The sequence below is a fragment of the Hemicordylus capensis genome, chromosome 2, assembly GCF_027244095.1.
Source record: "Hemicordylus capensis ecotype Gifberg chromosome 2, rHemCap1.1.pri, whole genome shotgun sequence".
NCBI lineage: Eukaryota > Metazoa > Chordata > Lepidosauria > Squamata > Cordylidae > Hemicordylus > Hemicordylus capensis.
The window spans coordinates 62,032,588-62,047,507 of record NC_069658.1 but is presented as its reverse complement, the minus strand read 5'-3'; the positions used below and the strand labels follow the sequence as shown (position 1 = coordinate 62,047,507).

General features: G+C 40.6%; 1 long non-coding RNA gene across 6 annotated transcripts in view; it reads left to right on the top strand.

The window, feature by feature from the left end:
* The window catches only part of LOC128348153 (uncharacterized), a 115,501-nt gene extending 102,674 nt beyond the window's left edge, over positions 1–12,827 (top strand). For 4 of the 6 annotated variants that reach the window (XR_008317962.1, XR_008317968.1, XR_008317966.1 and 1 more), the window contains 3 exons: positions 4,433–7,913; positions 10,052–10,749; positions 11,040–12,814. This is a non-coding gene — a long non-coding RNA (uncharacterized LOC128348153). Of the gene's footprint in view, positions 1–4,432; positions 8,319–10,051; positions 10,750–11,039 lie in introns of those variants that run through there. The other 2 variants (XR_008317964.1, XR_008317963.1) reach the window with 2 other exon arrangements.
* Positions 12,828–14,920: the final 2,093 nt, after the last annotated feature.

Below are 14,920 nucleotides of genomic sequence, written 5' to 3'. Positions count from 1 at the left end.
CTTTGTCGCTTCTGGTGTCAGAAGAGATGGGTTAGCCTTATCCCTGTGACAATGAAAGGATCAATGGGGGTAGCAAAGCTGGGAGCCTCTTTGGAGCCAGCAGTAGAGACTGATTTGCATGATAATCAGCAATGGATCCGCTCAGAGCAAGCCTCCACACTTAGCAAAGTGCAGCTCAACTTTAATAGCTGCAGTGAAACAGAAACTGGAGCTTCAACACTAACTCCAGGAAAGCTGGCAGGAGTCTAGTTAAACCGCTCTAGCAGCAACTCTAACAACCAGACAGGATAAAAGCGGCTGAAGTTTCACATTTAAGTGGCTGTCAGCTTGTGCACATTTGTTTATTCAATTAAACTATGTTCATTTAATCAACTCACTGACCAATGAATGGATTAAAATCAATATTGTAGCTCACAATTTCCATATTTCTCTCTGAGGGATATCTTCTACACACAATCACATTCTTTTATGCTTCATTCTCATGCAGTGCTGTATATGCCTCTCTTTCTCTCCCCACCTCCTGCTATGCACACATATACACACATACATAAACACACAATGTAATTTAATTTAGAATATTTATATACCACTTTTAAAAAAAAATCTCAAAGCAGTTTACTAAGCAAAAGAAAACATGGTTGATGAGATAATTTGCAGATCTGATTATAAGTCAGTCTCTTATCCTTCTTGGAGACCAGGCAGAATCCTCCAAGGATCCTGGGGCACAATACATGGTCTCCGTCCCATTTTCTATTCACAATGCTTCTGTGAGGTAGGCTCCACAAAGAAAGTGAATGGCTAAAGGTCACCCAGTGATTTTCATGGCAGAGCAAGGATTTAAACTTGGGTCTTTCTGACCTAAGTCCAGCACATTACTATTTATTTAAGAACGTCCTTTCTCACCATATTATTAGTGTTCAAATTGTCTGCTTAGGAACAAAATCTAAGACAACAATAAATATTTTTTATCCAGTGTCTCTCAATTTAACTTCTGCACTGAGCTACCAAGATAATGTTATAAGAAACCATTTCATTAGCACCAACTGGGCACAATTTATGGGGTCCAGAATATGCCCATTATTCAGAGGTGTAGCTATAATTGAGCTATAATTGAGCGGATGGGTTTAAAGAACCTGGGGCCCCCAGCTCCACCCCTCCCTATTTTCTTCATTACCACCGTCACTCCTAGGGCCCCCGGGGAGAGGGGCGAACAGGGGCCCCCTCCCCCCCAGCTATGCCCTTGCCACGATTTATCTGTGTTTCTCTTGCCTCACTGGCTTTGCCACTAGAACCTCTTTTGGTGGCTTGGTTCCTATCTTTGGCTGTGGTTCTGTATCTTCTCTTTCCCTTTTTCTCTGCATACCTTCCGAGAATTATCATCTTATATGCTGTCAGCCCTAGTGCCTCCTTCCCTAGTTCCTTTATTATGCCAGTACTGTTGCTTTCCCCTAGGAGAGGCTGGAGAATTAACTTGGAGGTCAGGATTAGCCTTGAAGGGGCCCTCAGCAAAGTGAACTTGGGTAGGCCTACTGCCTGTGTGGGCCCTTCTCCCCTTACTGTGGTAGCAGAGGCAGTTTTGTTTATTCCTAGTGGGCTTAGTGGCAACAGTGATCTAGCTGGTGGCCGTTGCCTGCCATTTCCCCTGCTCACAATGCCCCACATAGCTTTGTGATGCTACATGGGTTGCAGTAGGGGAGGGTGAAAATATGGTGGGCAGACACTGAAGATTAGAATGCTGTTGCTGCTGCCACCAGTCTGCTGAGAATGAAAGAAACCGGAACCACTGTCACTATGGTAAGGGGAGGAGGATCTACCCAGTGAGAAACTTCTGTCTGCTGGCTGGATCCAGTCCTCCCCAGGATGGCAGAGCAGACGTCAGGAGTGGTCTTCTTAGGGTGCAGGGTTAACGTCAGCCTTTGCTAGAGAGATATCCTGGTTCACATGGTGACTCTTTCTGGGACAAAAGCCTTGTGGCTCATCCTCCTGAAATTGTTTCCCTCTGATCTGTGTTGCCAAGAAAAGTAGAAACACTCTGCAAGAAATTCCTGCCAAACTGAGCTGATGCTGATATGGCAGTTAGTTGAACATACAAGAAGACTTTCCACTACTTGGGCTGAGGTTATAGGCATGTGAAAAGATATTAGTGGACAAGGTTTCTGTTTGCTTCTGTATTTCTCTGCTGTGCCCTTTAATAGGAGTGCATTGAGTTGTACATGAGCAATCACAGAGAAAAAGTAGCTTCTCTTTAAGGGCCAGTTCTGAAAGGCATGACTGTTACTCATTGACTGTAGTATCAAGTGATGACTTTTACCATTTCAGGTTCATTGCCACAGACAGAGCAAGCCTAGCATCCAGTGTCAACAAGCACATTATGTTTTCATGGATGCAGTCCATGCATTCTGCTGAGAGTCATTAAGCAATGAGAGATCGAGTGATGTACGTAGACGTGCAGCCCATTCATCCAAATGTAATTGATTTATAGCAGATTGTGCCACGACTTGGAAAAGAAGTGCCATGTAATATGGCTTGTATCCTCCAAACAGAATATACTGATGACTCTTTAGGGAAATGACATGGAGGAAAGGCACTAAGGAACAGTGAAGAATCGCAGAAAAAAGCATATTCCTACAGTTGTGCCACGGATTCTCTGAAGGAGTGACCAAAGGAATATTCCCAAGCATTGACTCCTGTAATCTATCTAGATGGTGCTTTCTTGAAATGATCTTGGAGACTTTCAGCCATTTCACAACTGCTCCCCTTTTCCTCATGTCCAATCACTATTTCATCACTTCTCTAGGGTGCTACTATAGTCTTGCAAATTTTTTTTAAGATTCTGCTTTTTGATGTGCAAGATCCTGAATTATTATGAATATTTATATACCGTTTTCCAACAAAATTAAGTTCACAAAGCAGTTTACATAGAAAAAAAGAGTTTAATATTTTCCTGTCTCCAAAGGGCTCACTACCTAAAAAGAAAGACAAGATAAGCACCAGCACCAGCCATTGGGAAAATGCTGTGCTGGGATTGAAGAGGGCCAGTTGCTCCCCACTGCTAAATATAAAATAATCACTACTTTAGAAGGTGCCTCTTTGCTCAGCTATCAGGGGTTAAACAGCTGGGAACAAACCTCCCTTCCTGGTGGACTTCTTTGAGCTGTCCCATCATCAGTCAGGATCAGCTTCTTGATAAAAGCACCTGATAAATCAAATAGTAATGAGCTGCACCCCCCCAAATTAAGTGGCCGAGGTTGTGCTCATGCTCAGAATTGGACTGACTGCCAATTCTGGGGTCAGAATACAGCTTCTCCTGGTCACACTCCAATTTGCCTCTGGTAAATTGCCACCTTAAAGAGATGACTAGCTTGTTTCTGTCACCTGGAACACTTTGTGCAGCATTCTCCTTGCTCTGACATCCCTTTCTGCTTGTGGCATACAGTACTCTCAGCTGAGGGGGTGTGTGTGTGTAAGTGAAGGGGTCCTACTTTTTAGAAAATGGTTGGGCTTTTTGGCTTTATGCTTCTGTAATTCTAAGAAGAGGGCACCATGAGGAGAAATATTCTGGTGGCTGTTTCCTTCTGAGTCTGAATGTCTTCAAGCAAAATATTTTCCAATTTAGGCATACATTTAGTTACCATAGTGCATGTTTGGGTCTTTAATACTTGAAAGAGACAGACAGACAAAGTTTAACACACAGACACACACACACACAGACACACCCTTTGCCAAAACCCAAACCAATGCTCTGCTATTAGTTTTAAAAGTCAATTGATAGATATTTGTTTTGTATTTGTATTTTTGTATTTGTATTTTTTTAAATTTGTATTTTTCGTACAAATGTTTCTGTAAATCTCCTAGAGCAACATGAATGCAGTGAAAACTCAGAAGGCATGCACTGTAAACACAAGTAACTTGCGAATGCTTTACCTTTGCCCTTTGATTTTTCTGCAAAGTGGATGGAATTCATTGGAAAAGTGCATGATAGAGTTCATGCACCTAATGCTGAGTTTACACATTTTGTGCAAAGCTATCATGTGCCTATAAGCCATAGGTGAAGGGAAACAGGAGTATTTATCAAGGTCAAAACCCTTAATCGTGAACAATTCCAAAAGCCACTGTTGTGACTTAGGTAAACTCTTTGGTTTGTTAGGTTTTTTCTAAAACGCCGGTGGGGAACAACTGCATCTTTCCAAACAGCAGTGTTACAAATAAAAACACCCAGAGTCTGTAGATGAACAATATTTACACAGTACTCTTGAACTCATGGTCAGATGCTATCAATCTTATAAAGCACGGAGTGGTTAATTCAGTGTTTAACTAACCTTACTTTCATCTTCCCTTTCTTTCCTTTTGTAAGTGTATTCAGTGTGCAGTAAACAAAGACTACTGTAATGTTTTGAGCAATGACTATAACCTATCTTCCCCATAATGACAGGTTTATGGGGTTTGTCAAAACCCATCATCTGAGCAGACTAGATTGAATTACTTCGACCAGAGATGAGTTGAAGGCACTTGCATCGGGGAATAAATGCCTCATGGTTGCTTTCCAATAGGAGGATGTCGAGACTTGTGGAAACTCTAACTCTGGCTGTTTTCCTGGAAGCAGGAAGAAGAACACCCTTCAGAGAAAAACAGGAACATTTGCAGAGGTCAGACAAAGTCTCCTCCTACACGAAAGAAATCAATGTTCTGTATTAAGTCCAGAAAATGTTTTTGAAAGGCCAGGACAACCCTTGAGTTATTCTGGACCACATTATGGGTCCATCTTGAGAGCAGATTGGAAGAGCTTCAGACAGTCCCTGCTGTTCAGAAGCACAGGGGGCTTCAGTTAATCTTGGTCTCTGTTGATCCACATAGCTGATGGGTCAGAGTGTATGTACAGACCACATGGCAGGCTTCCCACACACTCTGCAGGAAGTATCTGCCTTTTCTTGGGATGCTTCCAGTCATCTCAACATTATGTTACAGTGCCAAGCAGGAAAGCGGGAAGTCACATTTAGAAAAGCTGTCAAATTGTTATGAATGACATTCCTACCCCACCCATCCTGTAATGAGTTCAAGGTGGTGTACATGGTTTATCTCACAACAATCCTGTGTGGTAGGTTAGGCTGAAAGCCAATGACTGCTTGGTGGGGGTGTTAGGGGTTCCAGAAATGGGATGACAGTACCTGTAAACTTCCTTGGCATACCTGCAGAGCACTCAGCCTGGCCTGATGTGTGTTTTAGAGAGTTCGGCAAGGAAACAGTGTCCATCACTGAAACTAAGAGCAGCTTAGGGAACCAGTTAGGGAGGAAGCACAAGTGTGACATCCTACCCCACAGGGGTCCAGGCAAAGGCTCTCCAATACTCCAAGAAAGGCTTCCTGCATAGAGACTCTAAAGTGCTCTTGAGACTTCGAAACCAAGGCAGCCATGGCTCTTCCCCCATCCCTGCACACACTTGTATTCTTGACCTGGGTGTTAAAACCACCCAGTCACCCTTCCAGGATTCTTCAAAGTTTTAAAGCCAATAAGCCAAAAGTCCTAAAATCCACACTTTACTTCCAAGACAATCCCCTCTGCCTGTCTGGGTCGTTTGAAACTCATTGTTCTGTTGTTTCCTATAGAAGATTATTCCCATTAACTTTTAATCTGAAGGGACACTGATTTAATTTCTTTTTACCCTATAAAACCGGGCAGTTGAAAGCCCCAAATTGCACAGTCTTTGGGATCCATTCTGTTGCCCTCTGCTTTTTCATCATCACCACAATCCATTTCTCCACTGAAACCCAACTTCTCTTCCCCTTACACCAGACAGATAAATATAGGGAGAGCTCCTTCTTCCTTGCTCCTGATATCTTTTTTCCTCCTCGATTCCCGCTTCCCTTCCCTGTCCATGTGTGTGAGTGATTGTAGGTTTCATGGTGCTAGTCTAGATTGTTTTTCATTTAGATCTGTTTTCCAACAGTAAAAGTTAATTCCTCCCTGATTAAAAAGGTTAGCCTCTATAGGGACACCAATCCTGTAGAATCCACTCAACGGACCTAAAGCTTATTTCAGATAGTTTAGTATATTACTAGTTTATATTTCAGATAAAAGTTGTGCTCAACACATAACATGCTCATTTCAGATTAGTACTCTCTAGAGTGCCATCCCCTTAAAGTTTAGGGCAAAAGCCCAATGAAGATAGCATCTAGTTGATTTTTCCAGCCAAGGGTATCCGCAGGGTGTCCTTTCTGGTAAAGGTGACCATAGCCACATGTCTTTTCCTTTCCCCATTAGTTTGAACTCCCAAAGCATCAGAACAGTCTTCCATTCCCCATCTGTGATCCCTGACATGCCCCGGGAACCATTACCACCTCAACCCTCAGATCTACCCTTGCACTGAAGAGCTGTGAGGCTCTTCCTGTTTAGCCAAAGAAGCCATTTCCCATCTAGTCAATTTCCTTCATTTGGTCTCCCTTTCACTTTTAACTCTACTCCCTCCCTCATTCTCTTTCTCCTCCTCCCACCCCATGCCTTGACAAATCTCTGGCCTGGCCTGTGATTCCTTTCTTTACCCAAACACATTGGGGTTCTTGTCCCTCTCTCTCTAGGTCTCCTGCCTGTTCTTCAACTGGCTCTGCCCTTCCTCCATCCCTGAACTCTCTCTGCTTCCCCTTCTTGCTTCGCCCAGTCTTCTGCTGGTTCTCTGGATCAGCTCCCCCTTTTTTCATTATCTGAACCTGTTCAGGTACCTGTCTTGGTCTCCTGCTGGTCCTCCTGAATGGCCTCTTCTTCTCTCCCCAGCCAAACCTTTTTGGATCTCTCTTCTCTCTACTTCTCACCTTGGTTGTGTCTGGTACTGACCCTTTCTGCTTACTTTCCCCAGCCCCTGCCGGATCCTTTCTACTGAATCCTCTCTCTCCACCCTCTGAGCAAACCTCCCATTAGTGTTCCCCAATTCCCCTCACTAGTAAGTAAACACTCATTTAGTAACTATATAACAATGGTAAAATAACAAGCCCAGACAAATGAACATCTTAAGAGTCTGTGTAATGTGGAAATACCAGCATATCATACCACAGCCCAACCTCCACTTTGTATTCAATATATTTTTATTTGGACTTTTAAACCTGTGGTAGTGACTTGCCTGGGAAACTGCTTGTTTTATGACCTCACAATGTCTTGCAAGGGGATAAAAAGTGCCTCTCATAATAGGGGAAAGCCAATTAGTGGAGATTTGACCCTGGGCCTCCTTTGTGTAAATTCAACACTCCAACCACTGCACCACACCACACACATAATGGTAGTGATGTCCTTTAAGATGCCAAACTCTGTACAAAGTTCTGAGTGCCACTGATAAAATGATCAGCAATTATATGATTGATACAATTCATCTTTATATTATTGGTTAATTTACAAATTGAATAACTGAATGACATAAGCAAAAGCTTTTCTAATCACCAAGAGATATTTCTTATGCCTCCAAATTGACAAAACATTGCAAGATTCAAGCAAAATAATGCAGAGAAATAGACCTATTGCACCCGAATGATGTCTGATGTACTCTGTGATGAGAAAACAGAGCCATAAAGTTATCCACAGTTTGCAGTTTATGATTTGGTGATCTACTTTTAATGCCATTGATGATTGTGTCACTTTAAATATAGGCATATTAAAATGCATATATGTAAAGAATATTTGTGATCTTCAGCTGAAAATAATGATAAAGAATTCTTTATCTCCATCTTCTACTTACTGTATGAATAAATAACTTGTACATCGCTTTAAATTGATCTTCTACCTTAACTGAAACTGTTCCTGCAAAGAACAGAAGGTGACAACAGAATGAAGTGAAGTGATGTGTGATGTCATCTCACAACTGTAGATGACATCACAATTGTGGCGTAGTTTCAGATAAAGAGAAATCAAACAATTCACCACACATTTAAAGGGTGAGAATATGAATGTTATTAAGGTGTTGTTATTTATCTTAGTTATTATTTATTAATATGATTTCATTTATCCTCTAACACCCAGGTAATTCAGGTTAGGTTTTAGACCACTTTGCACAATATGGGTAGAGTGTATACCATATATATTAGTACAAAAAGGTGACTGGCCACAGAGAAGGATAGAGGAAACCAAATTTTAGTTGAAGGTTTTGGCTTATACCCTCATCAGCAACAGATGGATTAAGAAAAGAAAAGAAAAAAAGCTAGTGTAGCACATACAGCTCACAAGGTAGTTGTTAAGAATGTTGTATTAGCAGAGTTTCAGGGCAGGTGACAAGAAAGGAATGACTGACAAATGTTGCAGTTGTATTGTTGTTATAAATAAAAATATTTGAAACTGTTTCATACATTTCATATATCTATTGCACCATGTGCACATGCCTGAAGCTGTAGCCTAGCCAGTTTTCGCTTTCTGCCACATGTACATGGAATGGAATAGACATGTGTAGTAACGTAAAGCAGCACGGAATGCACTGACCGTATCCCCTGAGTGACTTGTTTCACTGGGCCACCCAGTGAGTTTCATGGGTGGGTGTAGATTTGAACATGCATTTGTCACAGGAACTCTACTTTATTCCTTGTACAACATGACTTGGAAAAACACACGGTGATGTTGTGATTAATATTTTCATGGCAGTTAAAGGCTAGATAAAGCAATGTTCCAAAGCTGTATGTATTCTCAAACTGACGGGTGGGACACCTTGGTTAAAAAGGAAGATTGAGAATGGCTTCAGATGAGCTTCTAAATACAAATTGCTGGGGAGTAGCAGTAGGAGAGAGGGCATGCCCTCAGCTCTTGCCTGTAGGATTCCCAGAAGCATCTGTTGAGCCACTGTGTAAGACAGGATGCTGGACTAGATAAGCCTTGGGCCTGATCCAGCAGGGCTTTTCCTATGTTCTTATGAGACACTGATGCAGGGGGAACAGGAAGCAAAAGTGCCTAGAACTTCCTGTTATATCACATCTCCATCTCTTACAAAATGGGAATTTTGCAATTTCATTCATTCATTCATTCATTCATTCATTCATTCAAGGAATATATATCTCACCTTTTGCATAAACTTCAGAGTGGCTATCAAAAAACCATATGATAGTATAATACAGGAAAAACAATAACAAATGAAGCAGCAGGTTAACAGCCATCATATGCTATTAAAAAACTGGGAGAATAGAATGGACTTTAACTGGTACCTACCTAAAGGACAAGGCTCCAGGAGAATATGGCTAGGAAGAGTGTCCCACAATCAGGGCACTACCATAGAAAAGGCCTCCTCTCTAGTAGACACCCTCCTAATTTCTGAAGACAGGAGACACTTGGAGAACGACCTCCAGAATAGCTTAACCAGTGAGCAGGTTCACATAGGAGAAGATGACACTTCCAGCACTCCAGCCCCAAGCTATTTAGGGCTTTAAAGGACAAAACCAGCATCTACTGAGACCAAAAGCATATTGGCAATGAACACTGGCTTGATTGTACATGGCAGTCAGTCCCAGTTAACAATCTGGCCACCACATTTGTAGTAGTTGTAGTTTTTGGAAGCTTTCCAGGATCAGACCCATGTACAACACATTACAGTAATCTCCTTGGTTTCTTCAGGAGATGAACAAACAGCTTTTTGCTTCGGGAGCTTGCACATTTCCTCAGAGTGGGAGATATGGAAGTTCTACTTTGTAAGGAAGAGATGGGATGCTGGGGAATTAAAATGGCTAGGCATGATTTCAGTCTCCCTTGAATCAGTGTCATATCCAAAACCATATTTGTAATTCTTTTAGCCTTTAACATATGAGTTACATGTATGTTGAAAAAGTCTACTTTCAGTGTTTAAGGCAATAATTGCATTACATTAACAACACTGATTTTCAATTTTTTTTAACAGATTAATGGAAGTTAGAATTGTCCATTGAATACATTATTTTAATCAATTGTCTGGCTTTTAAGTAATTATTGCAAACTCTCAGAGAAGGTGCAGTTTTAAGGCTCCTAGAGAAAGATAAATTTTAATGTCAAACTATCCACTAGCTTTGGGTGAAAACCAGAAGCAAATAATCATCTCTATGTTTTTCTCTCTCATATCAAGTTTGGCACAAGAAGGAAGGAGCTGGCACACCTGCATGGATTTGTATGGTGGGAAATATGTTGAATTCCCTGAATTCTGGAATAGATTCCCCACTGCAGGACAAATTTTAAATTGTCATTAAAGATTTAGTTGATTAATTGTACTGATTAATTGATTAGAGCTTCGAGCCTGAATGGAAATGCTTCAGTAGTGCAGCTATGCAGGTCATATGGATCGAAAAGGCGTTTTAAAATAAAGCAGGGGAGGGGGAAACAGGGAAAAGCAGAGGAGAAATGCAATTTCCTTTTTCCTACCCGCTAAACTCATCATAACTTGAAGTCAACCAAGCCAACATTTTACACCCGCTGCCACTTTGACATGACAGGCATGGTATTTTCATACCTACAGAATTGCTGAGGAAATTCTTCCTACAAAAGTTTGTCATGAGGAGGATTGCAGAGAGTAACTGATGTGTAGGCAAAGCTCAGAATGAACATGCTTGAAACAAAGTCCCCAAAGCGATGGTGACAGTGGGCCGTCCCCCCACCCCCCACCAACCAGACTGATACTTCAAAAACTCGATTGAGAGGGTTTGTCCTCTGCTACTGATGACCAAGATTTGATCCATAAAGGATGGCAGCTTTGTGAGCAATGGGAAAGGAAATTTCTTACTTTAACTCTAGCCATTGAATCTGAAGAGTAATTGCCACCCTGGAAAGGTAATTATATATGCTATTGTTTATACACATAATAGGCCTGGAATGCATGTTCTGCAGATAGAAAAAAAGAAAACCCTGCTTTCACATTGGGGCGGTACACAATGTATAGTGACAGAATGCCACAAATAGCATTCATACGCTTGCATGTTAATGGGTGATTTCTCTTGGTGTGTGTGTGTTTAAGGGAGGGGGAAGGGATTTGGAGCAAGGAAGGAGAGGCAAGGCAATGAAAGCTTTGAAAAAAACAGTTCCATGTAAATACAAGTGATTTCTGTCTTCTTTTTTTTAAGGAATCATGAGAAATGTTTTTGAAGCTTCAAAGGGACTGCACTGTTCTCTTACCCCATGGGAATATTAATTACTCCCAAACTTTTATAATTCGTTGAACAATACCATATGTGTTAGTCAAAGAAATTACAGGCAAAGCAGTGCTAAAGGGGGCTTGACTTGAATTGCCCTGAAATTGGACCAAGCAGTTTGACAGACTATTGGATAGCACTTTGAAGCATCCCACTGTGCCTGGAGTGGAACACAAAAAATGAATTTGAGTTACCCGAGAGTTTCTCACTCTTAACTCTTAGTATTCTATTTTCAGCATTTGGAAAAAGGAGTTTTGAAATCACTGCCACACAGACTTGGTGACTGTGTGCATTTACAAAAAATGGCAAAGAATATTTCAAAATATTGTAAGGATCAGGATGACACAAAGCCAAAGAATACTTCTGGATTCTAATATTGAACTGAGCATTGTTTGAGACTGAAGCGATTCATCGTGGGTTATTCTCTGCTACAGTGTCCAGCAAATTGCATGACCAGTTTGTTAGGGTTGACAAGTGTGCTTTATCTAACAATGGCCTCAGCAGCTCCGAACAGCAGTGGAATGTCAAAATGAGCACATTTCACACACAAATGTGTGACCATAATGGGTATAAGAAGATGCATGTGGTGGAGAGGAGAGGGGGCCGGGGGCCGGAGAGGCTAACAGTTAGCAGTAGGGACTTGGCCCCACTGACCATTTTTAATCAGTCCTTCTGTAAACAATTCAACATTTTCATTGTTCTCCAAAAACTAATAAAGAGAAACAAGCACTTTTCATTCATCTTGAAGTAATTTTCTGTCAGGTTCAAGCCCCTTGTGGCCTACAGCTTGTGCACAGCTAGCTGTGTGATACAACAACTATTTCAATTTATTTTACAAACCCCAACCATTCAAATGTCAGTTAGTGTTCACCAAGCCGGCATCTGAAATTGTGCAGTTAACGAGTTTTACAACATTTCTATCAAGAGAAACTGTTTAGCATAACTGACTCTTAAGGAGTTATTATACCTCTAAAAATCCATTTTAAGGGGCATTATTTAAATAAAATAGAAAAACGGTTCACTGCCTTTTAAAGGGGCTACAAAAAAAGTCCATCAGATCCAGTGCAGTAATCCTCAGCTTAAAGCACTCTCGAGAGCACTTCTGGGAATTATCAGCATAATGAAATGTTTTGTGAAATGTCCAGATAGATTCCTCTACTCAACAATTTTACGGCACCATATTTATTTTCCACCCATTTTTTTTAAAGAAGTGAATTACTTTTCAAGAGGATGACTCTACACTCTGCAGATTAACTGAACACATTATTACCAAGGTTATAGTAGAAGGGAGAGCACAGTTTGTAGCATCGTCAATGTAAGAAGACGGTAGGAAAAGGATCAGCCTTTTGTGCTGTCCTCCACTCAAAATGGGTTAAACCACAATGAGGCTTATGCAAATGTACGTCTCCTTGTACTTCATTTCCCATACTCTTAAACAACTCTGTTATACACTTGCACCTGTAAAATACTCTATTGTAATCAGTTCAGACTCTCTGTAGGTTAATTAAATGAACAAACAACAAAAAAAGTATAATGAAACTGAACTGATTAAACTGGCAGATATGTGTGGATATTGAAATTAAAAAGGAATAGTTTTCACAAATTAACCATGATGGCCAATGACCCAAAGCTACTTTAATGGCAGCAGTCCATAATGGGGGCACAGTGCTACATTACAGTAAGTTGATCTTACACATTAAATTACCTAATGGGAGTAAAAACCACACTTGGATTTCCAAGCGATATCAAAAATGTACACTGGACAGTCAAAAACTATGCTGAGTTACATTCCAAGGTATATCATGCCACGTATTTATATTTAGCAATCCAAACTGCTCCTTTTACTTGACTAAGTCTGTATACTAGAGTTTCCCAAACCTTTTCATCCCAAAGCACACTTACTTTAAAAAAAATCATTGGAGTACACACTAACTTCTTTTTGTGGTGGCAAAGCTGCCATGTCTATCTATCTGTCTATCTATCTATTGTATCTATTAATTTATTTTTTTCCACTTCCTCCCTTATCTTAAAAGAGAAGTTATGCATCTCCCTTCCAAAAAATGTACACATTTTCCTCTCCTTGTCAGGTAATAGGGAGATGCATGAATTCCCTGTTCAGATGTTACACCTCAAGTGTGAAAATTAGATGTGCAAGTCACTCGTGCATCAGTTTCTTTTTGCTTCCTATAATATATAATGCTACCCTTTTGGCAGCTATATATTAATGTTTTAGTGTTTACCAGCAGTGATGTCTAATGTCTCAGATGGATAACATGTGTACTCCATTGTGTGCAGAGTGGAAGAACATGCCAGGGTCAAGCGTAGCTCTTGATAACATGCGTTCTCAATGAAGACATATGTGTGCATCTATCTTACACTTTACAGGACACACACAGTACACATAAACCTGTATTCACTTAGAATGCAATATGTCTATAGTAATAATTCACATCTAGTGGATGGCTGGGAGACCAGTTCAGGCACAGGTCAGCATTTATGTAGTTTTTGGGAAATGGATACATTGACAGAGTCTATCTGATCTTAAAACTAAGGACTAGTACTTTGAAAGGTACACAAGGCATGACAGGAAACTTTTTTTTAAAAAAAGGCTCTATCTCTTATACTTAATAACTTTGCTTTGTGCAATGATTTCCTTCACCCCATCCACCCCAAAAGAATATAGGTGTTTCTCTCATATTTTTCATAGTTGTAGGCACCACAACCCAAAGGGATAGTTTGGTTAACTCCTCTTCACCTCATCTGATAGAATATACAGTTATCATGATTTTCTGGATAAAACCATTGATCGTATAACACATAAGTGGATATAAGTACTAGAAGTAAGCAAAAACTCTTCCTTAGATCTGTGCCAATACAATCAAAGTCTATGAGAGTGTATCCATTAGTTTCTATAGCTTTGGATAAGGTCCAGAATCTAAAGCTAGCTGAGCTAATGCTACTGGAAAATGTACTAGTCAATTTAAGAATGAAAGCCCTCTTTGTGGCTGATGCATTAAGGAAACATCAAGCTGTCGTGATAAAAGGAAAACAAGCCTAGTTGTTAAAGCTAAGCCAATCAATGCCTCTCACCAGTTCCTAAGCCAATCAATTCCTCCTACCAGTTCAACCAAATAATAAATGCCTACCCCTTATATAACCGAGAAAGAGGCTTCACCTTGAGCGGGGGCAACAGGAGTTTCCCTCTGAGAGCACATGGCAGCTGTGGAGCTGCCCAATTTGGATCAGTCAAAGGGCAAAAGCCTCCCCTACACTATGATGTCTCGATACTACTCCCTCTCCTTTCTAATTCCCAATACAAATGCAGTATTTCAATCTTTCTTGGTGAATAGTGTTTTCCCCTGGAAATTAGATTCTGTTTCCACATAGAAGATAACTTTCCATCTTTGGTAGGTGATGTTATGGATTGCCCCAAGGCACACTTTTTTGATGCTTCAGTAACACTACTTGGTTTCTGCTCTTCTGGGTATGCATTCATCTCTGCCATTGGTTCAGGAATATTGGTTCATATATGCTGGTATGATCCTGAATTGGCCATCATTTAAACAAATATTAAAAGAGAAAGGTCCAGTTTGTGCTTGGATCCTACATGGAATCCAGATAGATATGCGGTAGCAAAGCTTTTGGTCTAAACATAAACTGAAAGTCTCCCTGAAAGTCCCTGTCCCTAGCATGATAATCATGGCTGTATTTCTGAAGAACAAAACAAAACAAGGACAAAACAAAGAACAGTTGTAGTCCTGAAAAGAAAAAGCTCTTTGCACACAACTGAATGCATACATGTATAAAACAAC